We start from the raw sequence: 14,688 nt of genomic DNA on the forward strand, positions 1-14,688 counted from the left end.
TGTTAGCATTGCTAGACTTAGATCCAACTGATAGAGGGAAAATATACTATGAGTAGAATTAAAATAGTATCTTATAGCTCTTGAATCAAATAAGCCATTATAGTAGGGTTGTAGGATGTAAGGTTAACCAAAAGAGCCAAGGGCATGCCTATACTCCAGTAGAAAACAAGCTGAATTAGAGATTTAAAACATGAGGCCAACCCAAGTATGGTGGCTCACACTACAACCCCAGCACTCAGGAAATAGAGGTACAGGGACTGCTACTACTTTGAGTCCATCTTGACCAAATGAGACCCTGTCTTAACTACTCCTTTCTCCCAACAATAACAATAACAAAAAAACATGATGCATTTACATTAGCACCAAATCCATGAAATTCTTAGGTAGAAATCTAACAAAATATACATAAAATCTTATAAAAGAAACTACAAAACTCTGATGAAAAATATTCTAGAACTAAGTATTGCAGTAGATCCATAAGAAGGCTCAATATGTTAGTTCTTTCTGACTAGATCTGTATATTAAACATAATCCCAATAAAAAGCTCAACAAGTTATGTTCTGGATCAAATATAAAATCTAAGTCCATTGCATGGTGGCGCACGCCTTTAATCTCAGCACTCTAGAAGCAGAGGCAGGCAGAACTCTGTGAGTTCAAGGCCATCCTGATTCACACAGAGTTCTAGGCCAGCTAGAGCTATATAATGAGACCATATCTCAAAAATAAATTTCTAAAGTTTATAATGAAATACAAAATATATATTTTGTATTTCCATATAAACCCAAAATAACCAACTCAGTATTGAAGGATAGTGGGGAAATGTTAGAGTGACACTCTCTAACTTCAAAAATGATATAACACCACAGTCATTAAGATAAGATGACACTCATCAAAGATAAGACAAATAGATTTAGGGAACAGGATAGAAAACTCAGAATACATTCACATATAATCTATGGATGTATGAAGAAATTAGCCAAGATAATCTTTTCAATGAATAGTGCTGGAATAACAGAGATTCAAACGCTCTAATCTAAGTATGGGCCAAACTAGGCTGGAGAGATGGTTCAGATGTTACCAGCACACATTGCTCTTGCAGGGGACCCAGGTTTGGTTTCCAGCACCTAGTTCAGTTGGCTAAAAATAGCCTGTGACTCCAACTCCAGGAGACATGACACCTCTCTGGCCTCAATAGGCAACTGGACTCCTGTATACATATTCCCACACATACATACACATAACTAATAACAAAATTTAAAGGGGCCAGCCAAATAGGTTTGGGGATGTAGCTGAGGGACAGAGCATTTTCATACCATGTGTATGCCCTAAATTTGATCTCAACAACAACAGAAAAATGGACAAGATATCTTAACAGACATCTCCCCCAAAATTATACTGATGACAAAAAGAATTTTAAATAGTGACTCTCATAGATTAATTTCAAAGTCTTGGTTACATTCTTCTAAATAGCATTAATAGAGATTAATTTTTTGGGCTGGAGGGATAGCTCAGCCATTAAAGGCTAGGCTCACAACCAAAAATATAAAAGATTAATTTTTTGTGGTGCTGGGGAATAAACCCAAGTCCTTGTACATGCTAGACTAGTACTCTACCACTGAACTACATCCCAGACCTTGAATTAGGTATTCAGAAATCATTAAAATGACCTAGAATCGGGAGTGCTTTGGGGAAAAAATGAATGACTATAAAGAACAACCTAATTTTCCCCAAAAGACCTATTATCAATGAATATTTTAAATTTTATTACTTTATGTGTATGGGTGTTTCACCTGCATATATAGTACCATGTGTGTACAGTACCCATGGATCCCAGAAGAGAGAGTTAGATCCCCTGGAACTGCAGTTACAAACAGTTGTGAGCCATCATGTAGGTCCTGAGAATCAAATCTGGGTCCTCTGGAAAAGCAGCCAGTCCTCTTAACTGGAGCCATTTCTGCAGCTCTGTCAATCACTTTTTATATGGCCTCTGAGAATTTCAGCTAAAGCAATTAAGCAAGAGAAAAAGATAAATATCCAGTAGTAAAGGAGGAAGTCAAACCACCCATTTGCAGATAACATTATAATATATACAAAAAAGCCTAAAGATTCTACTAAATTCTACCCAAAAATATGTTAGAATTGACAGACAGGTTACAGAATAAAAAGTCAATATACAAAAGTTAGTACTGGGGGCTACAGAGATGGCTTAGCAATTCAGAGCACTGGCTGCTCTTGTAGAGGACCAGGAGTTTGGGTCTCAGCACCTACATGGCAGCTCACAACCATCTGCAACTCCAGTTACAGGAGTTCTCGTATTCTTTTCTGGGCTCCACTAACATGCATGCAAAACACTCACACACATAAAATAAAAATAAATAAATCTTCTTTTTTATTTTTGAGATAAGGGCTCACTATGTATGTCAGGTTGGCATGGAATTCATTATGTAGACCAGACTGGCCTTGAACTCCTTGAACTTACAGAGATCCTGTCCCTGCCTCCTGAGTGCTGGGATTGAAGAGTATACCAACACATCTGGCTTACATTTCTATACAACAATGAACTAAATGAAAAAGAAATCAAGAAGATGATCTCACTTGTAACACCTATAAAGATACCTAGAAATTAATTTAACCACAGAGGTTAAAGAACTCTATAATAAAATCTATAAAACACTGGTAAAAGAAATTGAAACACAGAGAGAGAGAGGGGGGGGGAGACAGAGACAGAGACAGAGACAGAGACTAAGATAGACAACAGCCTGGAATGATGAACAACAGCCTGGAATGATGCCTGGACTAGAAGAATCCATACTGTGACATAGCTATACTATTCAATACAATCTATTGATTCAATGCAACATCTATCAAAATACTAGTGACATCATTCACAGAAACAAGAGAAAACACTCTTAAAACTTGTATGGAACTGCAAAAAAGCCTGAATTGCCAAAGCAATTCTGAGCAAAAGCTAACACAACAAAGCTGGAGGCATAATAATGTCTGACTTCAAAACATGTCACATGAAACTACTGTAGCCAAAACTAGCATAAAAACAGACATATTGACCAATGCAACAGAATAAAGAATCCAGAAATAACTAAAGAACTTTTAAAAAGCACCAAGAATATTGGAGATGTGCCTTCAAAAAATGGTGCTTGAAGAAATATATATATAATATATTGTATGATATATTAACATTATATTGTCTACTATATATGATTGAAACTAGACTGCATACAAAAATCAACTTTATATAGAGCAAGAGACTTACATGTAAGGCTTGAAACTACTGGGAGAAATCATAGGGGAAAACACTTTAGGGTACTGATTTAGGTAAAACAGCATGGAGGCTCCTGAAAACATTAGAAATAGAAACAGAACCAGACTATGACCCAGAAGTCTCCTAACTGGGCATATGTCCAAAGGAAATGAAGTCAGTATGTCAAAAAGACATCAACACCCCTTGATTCACAATAATCAAGGTATGGATTTAACTGGGATGCTTATAGATGAGTGGATGGATAAAGAAAATGTAGTATATAAGCACAATGGAATATTATTGAACCCTAAAAAGAATAAGATCCTGTCATTTCCACAACATGGATGGAGCTAAGAAATATTTTGTTATAATAAGCCAGGATCGTAGTGACAAGTATTGCAGGGCCTTCCACAAGGAAACTAAAAGACTTGTTTTCCTAGAAAAAGAGAGTGGAACGGTAGTCAGCACAGGCTGAGAAGAACAGAGGAAGAGGGACTGGGGACTCCGGTTGGTGTGCATACAGACAGCTGGCTAGGCAAAATAATTGCTACTGTTCTACAGAACAGTTGGGTAAGCAGAGATAAGAAAAAAATAATAATTGTATATTTCAAAATAGCCAGTAGGTCAGGATTTAAATATTCTCCACCCAAAGAAATGATGCATGTCTAAGGAGATGGACATATCAGATACTCTGATTTGATCATTACATTGCACACATATATTGCAATGTCAATTTGTGTTCCATGAATATATATATATATATATATTTTAATTTTAAAATTATATGCCAATTAAAATTTTTAACTTTTTAAATGCCCCCTTTCAAACTGTCACAACTCAGATTCTCAAATTCCAATCTTCCTATGACAGCAATAACAAAAACAGTTGTTCTTATACCTTCTCCAGTTAGTCTTTTTTTTTTTTTTTTTTTTTTTTTTGGTTTTTCGAGACAGGGTTTCTCTGTGTAGCTTTTGCGCCTTTCCTGGAACTCACTTGGTAGTCCAGGCTGGCCTTGAACTCACAGAGATCCACCTGGCTCTGCCTCCCGAGTGCTGGGATTAAAGGCGTGTGCCACCACCGCCCGGCTTCCAGTTAGTTTTTAGATCTTAAAATGAAATGCATGTAGATATTTCATCTTAAATTACTTTCCATGAATAGAGGACTAATTTTCAATTACTGTCAAGGACCTGGTGCATACCAAGTAGTCATGTATTTGCATATATCATAGTTTCAGTGCTATAGTGACACCCTGGGCAATTAGTGTAACGCCTGGCACATAGCTACAAACAATCAATTCCATTGTGGCACCTGTTCCTAAAGGATGTCTCAGACATGATGGGGGTGGAGAAAAAGAGAGGAAGAAGGAGACAGAGATGCACAAAGAGAAACAGAGGCAGAGAGACCAAAAGAGACACAGAGAGGCGGGCACACACACACACACACACACACACACACACACACACACACACACACATATATATATATATATATATATATATATAGAGAGAGAGAGAGAGAGAGAGAGAGAGAGAGAGAGAGAGATCATAAAGTTGGGTGGGTAGGGACAAGGGGAGGAGCTGGGGGAGCTGGGGAAGGGAAACATAATCAAAATATATTGCAGGAAAGGATTTTTAATTTAAAAAAATAGGGAAAAATAAACAAGGAAGGGAAAGAAAACAAGGGAAGATAGAGAAAAGAAGGAAGGAAGAAAGGAAGGGAGGGAGGCATAATTGCTGATAAGATGGAGTACCCATTAACAGGAAAAGACCCTAGGAGGGACACATGGATGACCCTGTGAAGGAGAAGTGGATGAGATCTACATGAGTGGACTGGGTGTGGGGGGGGGACGGTGGCAGAGGGCAAGGAGTGGGGAATGAGAACATAGGGAAATGGGAGGGTCAAGCTGGAACAGGGATAGAGTGGGAGGGCAGGGAGGAAGATACCATGATAGAGGAGGACATCACAGAAATAGAAAGAGGCAGGGTGCTGGGGAGGCTCTCAGGAATCCACAAGGTTGACCCCACCTTGGTCTGCTGGCAGTGGTCCAGAGAGTGCCTGGACCAGTCTACTCTAGTGACCAGCCTAGCAAATAACCTAGCTGTCATCATAGAGCCTTCGTCCAGGGACAGATGGAGGCAGATACAGAGATCCACGGCCAGGCACCAGGCTGAGTTCTGGGAATCCAATTGATGAGAGAGAGGAGAGATACTGCAGGCGAGGGACATGGAGATCATGATGGGAGGACGTGCAGAGATGACCGGCCACACTAGTGGAAGCCCATGAACTGTGGACTGGTGGCTGTGGAGCCCCCATGGGACTGGACTAGGCCCTCTGGATATGGAAGATGGTTGTTTGGCTCGAACTGTTTGGGGTGCACCCAGGCAGGGGAATCGGGATCTGTCCCTGGTGCATGGGCAGGCTTTTGGGAATCCAGTGCCTGAGGTGTGACACCTTGCACAGCCTTGGTGCAGTAGGAAGGGGCTTGGACCTGCCTAGGCTCAGAGAGCTGGGCTCTGCTGACTCCCCATGGGAAACCTTGATTTGGGGGATGTGGGGATGTGGGGATGTGGGGTGGCTTGGGAAAGAGGGCTGGGGGGTGGGAGGAGGGAGGAGGGGGGGTCTGTGGATAGTATGAGTAGAAAATTTCTTAATAAAGAAAAATTTTTAAAAAATTTTTAAAAAATAAAAAAGATGGAGTACCCATGACAGTTTTTAGAGGAAAAATGGTACAGAATAATTCACAATATATTTCATAAAAGCAATATCATAAACTCATAAAAATAATGTAAAAAGGTATGTATGTTTACAAACATACACGTACATGAAGTCTGAAAATATGTACTGTCTAGGAAAGGGTCACAACAAATTAATACATTAACAGTCCCTTTCCATCCCCAATATGTGCCATCACTGGCATCTGACTCCATCACTGAAGTATATATGAGTCATGAATGAAGCCTATGAGACTAGGGTAGGAGTCTGAGAAACAAAGGATCACTCAGAAACTGTGGTGCTGGCTATATCATAGGGTACAGAGGTTATTTTTGAAAACTGCTTTATTGATTTGGGTTGGGAATGTGGCAAAGTAGTAAAAAGCTTGTCTAGCACGCAGGCAGCCCTGGGTTCCATCCCCAGTACGATGAAAACATAAAAACTGCTTTACTGAGACATGATTGATCTGTAATAACCCATTTCTATATCATAAACTGAACAAATGCCAACAGCGCACATTTTTAACAAGTCTTGACACATGTACACACACCCGCAGAAAATCTATCACCATGATCAAGAGAGTGGAAACAACCATTATTTTCACAAATTTTCTTGTGCCTTTTTGCAATCCCTCCTTCTGTCTTTGGCAATCACCCATCTACCTGCAAAGCATTTAATTCACAACCCATTTATATTGTAACACGATAAAAATAGGTATTTCTTTAAAAAATATTTATATATTAATGAACTAGCAGGTGCTTTCCTCTAATTCAGAATACTTTCTCAGTTCCAAGGTCAATGTGCCAATCCTTATTTAATTAAATCTGTTACAGAACCCTACTTTATTCTTGAAAATTGATCTAAAAACATTTTTAGTTTTCTCCCCACATAATCTCTGTCTTTTTTTTAATGATCTCTAGTTGTTTGTTTGTGTGTGTGTGTGTGTGTGTGTGTGTGTGTGTGTGTGTGTGTTTAGATAGAGTTTCTTTGTGCAGCCCTGGATATCCTGGAACTCACTCTGTAGACCAGGCTGGCCTCAAACTCAGAGATCTGCCTGTGTTTGCCTCCTGAGTACTGAGATCAAAGGGCCACGCCCAGCTTAATGATCTCTATTTTTTTTCTTTATTAAGAAATTTTCTACTCACTCCTCATGCTATCACAGAACCCCCCTCCTCTCTCCTCCCACCCCCCAGCCCTCTTTCCCAAGCCACCCTGCATCCCCACATCCCCCAAATCAAGGTCTCCCATGGGGAGTCAGCAGAGCCCAGCACACTGAGCCTAGGCAGGTCCAAGCCCCTTCCCACTGCACCAAGGCTGTGCAAGGTGTCACACCTCAGGCACTGGATTCCCAGAAGCCTGCCCATGCACCAGGGACAGATCCCGATCCCCCTGCCTGGGTGCCCCCCAAACAGTTCGAGCCAAACAACCATCTTCCATATCCAGAGGGCCTAGTCCAGTCCCATGGGGGCTCTACAGCCACCAGTCCACAGTTAAGATCTCTATTTTTAACCCTGTTTAAATCAAATAAACATATCTAAGCATTATATCCCAGCCTTTAATCACAGCACTTGGGAGGCTGAGGCAGGCGGATCTCTGTGAGTTCGAGGCCAGCCTGGGCTACAGAGCGAGTTCCAGGTCAAGCTCCAAACAAAGCTACACAGAGAAACCCTGTCTTGAAAAAAAATTACAGATACCAAGACAAGTGGAATGTCTTTAATCAAGTTATTAGGCTATTTATAATACTTAAAACTTTATAATACTTAAACTGACTCTAAAAGCCAAATTTGCATTCCAATTTTGTGCTTAAAGAAGCTGGTGATTCTGAATATTATAGGATTAACCTACTACTTTCCAATTGCATTTAAGTCAGCTCAGTAAGATGAAATCCATGCTTGGTACTGTTAATCTGGGCCAGGAACCTGTAGTTGGGGAACAACTTACTACTGTTTGCTAAGCCAACACAGCAGTAAACTGTCTCCTAAGTTCTTATCTTTATACCCATAGATTAGTGCACTTCTCAACCTTCATCAGAGAAGCTTCTTTATGCAGTAGATGGGTATTAATGCAGAGACCTACAAGTAGTTAACATGCAGGGAAGAAAATGGTGTGTTCAGCTCTAAATGGTATTATATCCTCTTCTCCCAAGGCTCAAAATCATTGAGGAAAGGGAGTGGAAAGACTGTAAGAGTTAGATGTCGTGGATATCTGCAGTGAAACAATATTTTCTGAACATAACAGCTTTATCGCATACATGAAGTCACAACCACTGTGACAGTACACATAAAATCTGCATACGATCAAGCCAGACAAAATCCCAGCATGGAGTGCAGAGGGAGTCAGAGCCATCATTAGCTCCCTTAGCTGAGGAGCTAATAGCAATTGATAGCTGCTGGGAGATGGTGAGTTGTTTACTTATGGGATGGCCCCTGAGAGGCTGCTCATGCTCCAGTAGATGCTTCTACATCCATGCACATACTGGCAGAACTAAGCAGACTCAATTGGCTTATAAAAAACACAAAGTTTGGAAGGAATAATGGTGGGAGAGTTTGAGGAAGAAATCAGAGGGGAAAGGTACGAGGTAGATTTGATGATTTACTTTTTTAAAACATAAAGATTAAATTTAAAAATAAATTTGTTAAACAGAAAAGAAGCCTTGCTTCAATTGATAGTAATAGAATTAATTAATACTATTCTCATCATTTTCATCAATCACTATCATACTCATAGACCAGTTACTCAAAAAAGATTTAAGAGTCTAGTATAAACCATATCCTCATACAAAGAATGTTGTAATTAGAATCTCCATGAATTATCAAAAGTTGAAATCTAAATTTTTTAACTATTCTCATTGTTCTACTTTGCTTTTCTGTTGTTATGATGAAATATAGGTGGAAAGGGTTGGCTTACACTTCCAGGTCACAGTCCATCATTGAGTTAAGTCAGGGCAGAAACTCTAGCAAGAACTCAAGCAGAAACCATGGAATAATGCTGATTACTGATTTGCTCATTTGCTTCACTCAGCTAGCTGTTTTTTACATAGCCCAGGACTACCTGCCTAGGGAATGGTACCATGCACAGAGGGCTGGGCCCTCCTACATTAATTAGTAATCGAGACGATGCTCCACATACATGCCCACAGGCCAGTCTGATCAAGCCAATTCTTTAACGGATGTTCCATCTTCCTGGGTGACTCTAGGTTGTGTTGATTTGACAATCAAAATCACCTAGGACACTCTATCCCTTACCAACTTGACACATGAACACATCACTGTTAAATCATAATATTTCCTTTCTTGTTTGTCTCCAAGAGCTCATGTTAATATCATAATATAAAATACAGTACAACTTTAAAAGTTCTCTAGTCTTTAAAAATTCCAGTGCTTTAAAAGTTCAAGGTCTCTTTTCTGTGGGCTCTTATAAAATTCAAAACAAGTTAAAAAAAAACTTACTACAAAAGGGAAGAACCAGAGCATAGGAGCAATCATGCTTAAACAAGACCAAAATCCACAGTGCAGCTCAATGTTTGATATCTGGAACTCACTTGTGATCTTCTGGGCTTCAAAGGGCTTGGGTAACCCCACTTAAGCTCTGCTATTTATAAAACACACACCTTGTCTCGTAGACTTAGCCAGGCTCCACTTCCCACTTCCCACTGCCCTTGGAGAACATCCTAGAATTCTGGAATCTCTAGTATTCTGGGGTCTCCCCTGCATCTGAGGCTTAACCTTCACCAGTGGCCTCTCAGAGCCTTTCTGGAGTAACGCCAAACCTGCCAGAAGGCACCAAGCCTCAGCTGCTCTCCATGACCCATTCATGCCAGTACCATACAGGTGACTCTTACACATTGACAAGTTCAGCTGTCAGCTTGAGATGCCAACTTGGCTCCCCTGAATCACAGCTTTTGTGTTCTGACTGTGAGAAAATACTTGCCAGAAGATTTCACGTCAATTATGCTGATCTCTTGTTAATCACAGCTGATTCTTCAGCCCCAGCTGACTAGCATCCATTGTCTCCATGAAACAGGTTTCACATTAGTGGTGTTGGACTCTTGTTAATCACAGTTGATTCTTCAGCCCCAGCTGACCAGCAACCACAGATTCTTAATCCAAAATATCACACAAATGGTCTCAATAGTCATTGCTTCCTTCTGAAACTTCACAATCCAAGCCTCCATTGTCTGCATGTCTCTCAATATTCTTATCATCCAAGCTCCCACTAGACCAGCCCATTAAGCCCTGAGCACTCAATGATTGTTTGTTTGTTTTCAGTTTAAAGTGCCCAAATCCTCCTCAATCCTCCAACAAAATAGTCCAAAGGCATAAAAAGCCATATGGTCAGGTTCATAACAGCTGCAACACCATTCCTGGTGCCAATATGTGTTCTAGTTAGCTTTTCTGTTGCCGTGATAAAACTCTGATGAAAAACAATTTGTGGAAGAAAGGGTTTATTCAGCTTATACTTCCAGGTCATCATCATGCAAAGTCAGGGCAGGAACTTAAATCAGCTGTGTGATGTTTTCATTTGTGAGCTAATAAAATGAAGTCATTTTATTTATTAAAATAAAAACCTTATGATTGCTCAACCATGCTTACACAGCATGTATTCTACAAGTATCTTTTTTGTTATTTGTTTGTTTTAGTTTTTTGATACAGGGTTTCTCTATGTAGTCCTGGCTGTCCCGGCACTCTGTAGACCAGCCTGGCCTCGAACGCCCAGAGATCCACCTGCCTCTGGCTCCCGAGTGCTGGGATTAAAGGCGTGTGCCACCACACCTAGCTTTACCAGTGTCTTGTGTCCAGAGCTTTACTAGAACTTTTCAGCATTAGAACAATCCTGGGAGAGTCCCAGGAAACATGGCTGCTTTCTCTACTCATCAAGCCATCTGATCTTCCACCATCTTGTCTGCTCTTCCCTGCTTCTCTACCTAGGAGCAAAGCTGCCTAGATAACAGTGAATATGAGCTTAGGGCTGAGGAGACAGACTAGAGATGTTCACGGCCCAAGGCCAACTCAACAAATTCTGGGGTCAGTATCCAAAGTCACTCCAGTAGTTTCCCTCAGTTCAGGACAGACTAGAGAAATTCATCTAGTACTTCATGGAATTACATATAATTTTTTAGTGTAATTGGCTTTGAAAGATTAAAAGCACTTGTGTCACAGGAAAAATACACATCAACAGCCACTTCTTGGTTTTTCTCACTCTTAGTCATTTGCAGTCAGAATATTAGCAAGGCCATTTGAATGAAGAACGTACAAAAAGTAGCAGCAGGAAAAAAATGGGGCAATCTACACAACTCAAATCCTCTCTGAAAGTGGTTCTTTGTTGCCTTTCTTCTCCAGGCTTTTGAATCTTCAGGTTGTCATTTTGAAAGCACCTAAGACATATTAAATTCTACCAACACATTATGGAAGTCAGCAGGACAGCCAACATCTATTTGGGTCAAGCCAACTTAGCCCCATCTCCAATCTTCTGGCAAATACAGAGTCCCCAGTAAACCTTGATCAAATACAAATATTCCACAGCTTTTCAGTCCAAATGCTCACATATCCAGACACATCATTAAACCTACACATCATTTCAAAAACTGAGACTGGCCATGTGCTCTGATCTTTGAATAATGTAAAAAATCACATAATTAAACTGTGCGGCAATAGTAGCCAATTTATGACTTTCTGTGGAATTCCCAGATTCTGGTGGTTTGAAAGAACTCATCTAAGACACAGTGGATTTCTGGACAGAAAAGAAAGGGATTTTAGAGACCTGTAGCCATTCAGGAATGACAGATTTTCAACAATGAAATTCTAAGAGAGAATCTCTTCTCTTCTATCACTACTCAGACTCAGCTGCAAGGCAGAGTTCAGTGTGGGGAACTGCTGCGGGATGTTCTGTATGGCAAATGTGTTGCTCTGATTGGTCAATAAATAAATCACTGATTGGCCAGTAGTCAGGCAAGAGGAAGTATAGGCGGGACAAGGAGGAGAATAAAGCTGGGAAGTGGAAGGCTGAGTCAGAGACACTGCCAGCCACCACGATGACAAACAGCATGTGAAGATGCCGGTAAGCCACGAGCCATGTGGCAAGGTATAGATTAATGGAAATGGATTAATTTAAGCTGTAAGAACAGTTAGCAAGAAGCCTGCCACGGCCATACAGTTTGTAACCAATATAAGTCTCTGTGTTTACTTGGTCGGGTCTGAGTGGCTGTGGGACTGGCAGGTGAGAGAGATTTGTCCTGACAGTGGGCCAGGCAGGAAAACTCTAGCTACAGGGAACTATAATCTTCCAACAAAGAAAACTGACCAAGCATGGTGGCACAGGCCTTGACATCTCAGGGATCTGAAGGTAGACACAGAAGGATCTCTAGTTCAAGGCCAGCATAGGATATATAACAAGATCCTGTCTCAAAACCAAACCCAAACAAAAGGGGATAGGAGGGGATGGAAAGAAGGGAGGGAATCCACGAAAGGAAAAAAATCAGACTCATTAATTTGTTTCAGGCAAATTAATTTCCTGTTTTCCTTATGCACAAAACCCTGGGCCCCATTCCTAGCATCACATATACCAGCCATGGGGACCATAAGCCTGTAATCCCAGCACTCAGGAGAGACAGGAGGGTCAGAAGTTCAGGGCCATCCTTGAATACATAAGGAATTTGAGGCCATTTGAGGCCAGCCTGGGATACATGACACCACATCTCAAAAACAACCAATAAATAAGTAGATAAACAAGCAATCAAACAAATAAATGCTGTGTTTACATGACTCTGCATGCTACTGTATATAAGAGTGAGCCCGTGGCAGCAAGGGAGGAAGCTAGTTAAAAACTATATGCACAAAGTAGCTGGCAGACCTGTCTAACAAGTCCTTTGGTCGTTTTCCCTTTCTTTATTGGGAAACACCTTTTCCCAAACACCCCCAGTCAAGAAAGCTGCTTTCTACCTTGGATTAATTTACCACAATGCTGCAGACTTACTGCTTTCTCTTATATGCACGGGGAAAAAAGGCCATCGGTGATTTAAAGGAATGTGGCTGAGTATCTGCCAGGCTCTTACTTCACTCCTTGAATAATGTGAGTATTATTTGTGGGAAATGCTTATCACGACATTGCCAGTGTTTCGCAGCTTCTAGCTTCAGTCTGAAAATTAACAGCAAAATTCCTGCCTACCAGTCGCCACCTAGAGGGGAAAAGCAACCTATACACCAGGGTGTACTCGTGGGTTTCTGAGAGCATGTCTCCCAACCTTTTTAAAACCCCAAGGTGACATTATTTGAATCCAAGTCCCATGAAATAGGATATATTACCCAATACCTTATGTGGGGAACGTGTCAAAGAAGGAAATGTCACAGAGGCCACGATTCATGGGAACTCTTCATGGTGAGCACTGTGCTGTGGCATCCGATAGCGGGAACACTGTCAGAGAGAAACAGGTACAAAGTCAAAAGTGAATGAAGTAATTGACAAATAAATAACACAACTGTTTATCATGTTCATCAGGGGCAGCTTGTGAGGTTTACACAGTTGTACCCACACATTGTCATTCTTCAAGCTTTGCACCTGCATGGCTAACAATTCCAGATATTGATATGTAAAAATTATATACAGAGAGGTTCTATATGGGATTACTATAGCTTTGGTTAATGTTCTAGTTAGCGTTGACTGTCAACTTGTTATAACCTACAGTCCTCTTTGGGAAAGGCTCAATTGAGGAGTTGCCTAGATCATGTTGACCTAGGGGTATGTCTGTGGGGGCTTGTCTTGATTAGTAATTGATGTAGGAGAGCCCAGCCCATTGCAGGCAGTACCATCCCTAGGCAATAGGTCTAGGGCTATGCAAGAAAGCTAGCTAAACATGAGCTTGTGAGTAAGCTAGCAAGTGATATTCCTTTATGGTATCTGCTTCGGATCCCTGCCTTGGAATCCTGCCTTAACTTCTCTTAATAACAGATTGGGACCTGGCAATAAGCCAAATACACCTCTTCCTCCCCCTAAATTGCTTTCTGTCATAGTGTCTCATCAAGCAACAGAATGAAACCAGTGCAGTTAGCTTTCCCTTCTCTTTAGGGGTTTGTGTTTTTCTTTTCTCCTGATAGAGTCTCCCTATGCAGCCCTGGTTAGCCTAGAATTCACTATGCAGCCCAGGCTGGCTTTGAGCTCACCATCCTCCTGCCTCACCCTCTTAACTACTGGAATTACAGGCCAGAGCCATCGCGCCTGACTCCTTTTTTTTTTTCTCCTGAAAGAATATTACCTGTTTTAAAAGAGTGTTACTCTGGACTATTATTATAAGAATGAACACTTAGCATGAAAAGCTCTGTACAAAGCTTTTAAAAATTGTTTCTTCAAAATCTACTAGGTCAAGGGTCAGGAATAATCACATACAGTTACATTACCTATTGTCAAATTGGTCTCCTGGAGCATCAAGCCAAAGAATCAGGCCATCAGCAGAATTACCATGCCTGATCCCTTTCCAGCCCGGCTCACTCTGGAACATTATCATTTTAGGTATGATGCCTATGCTAGTATATTTTGGCACCCCGAAGCACCTTTAATTTGCATTTAATTTTATGTGGGCTGAAGCTCTGCCAAGCTGAGATTCATGTTCAACTGCCTATTCATTGTTTCCAGTGGAATTTTGCCTTGGCATCATAGCCAAACAAGTGCACCCGAGCTCTTAATTCCCATCCCCAAACCTGCCCTCTACTTCACACTTGCTCCTT

Source organism: Peromyscus eremicus, chromosome X, assembly GCF_949786415.1.
Source record: "Peromyscus eremicus chromosome X, PerEre_H2_v1, whole genome shotgun sequence".
NCBI lineage: Eukaryota > Metazoa > Chordata > Mammalia > Rodentia > Cricetidae > Peromyscus > Peromyscus eremicus.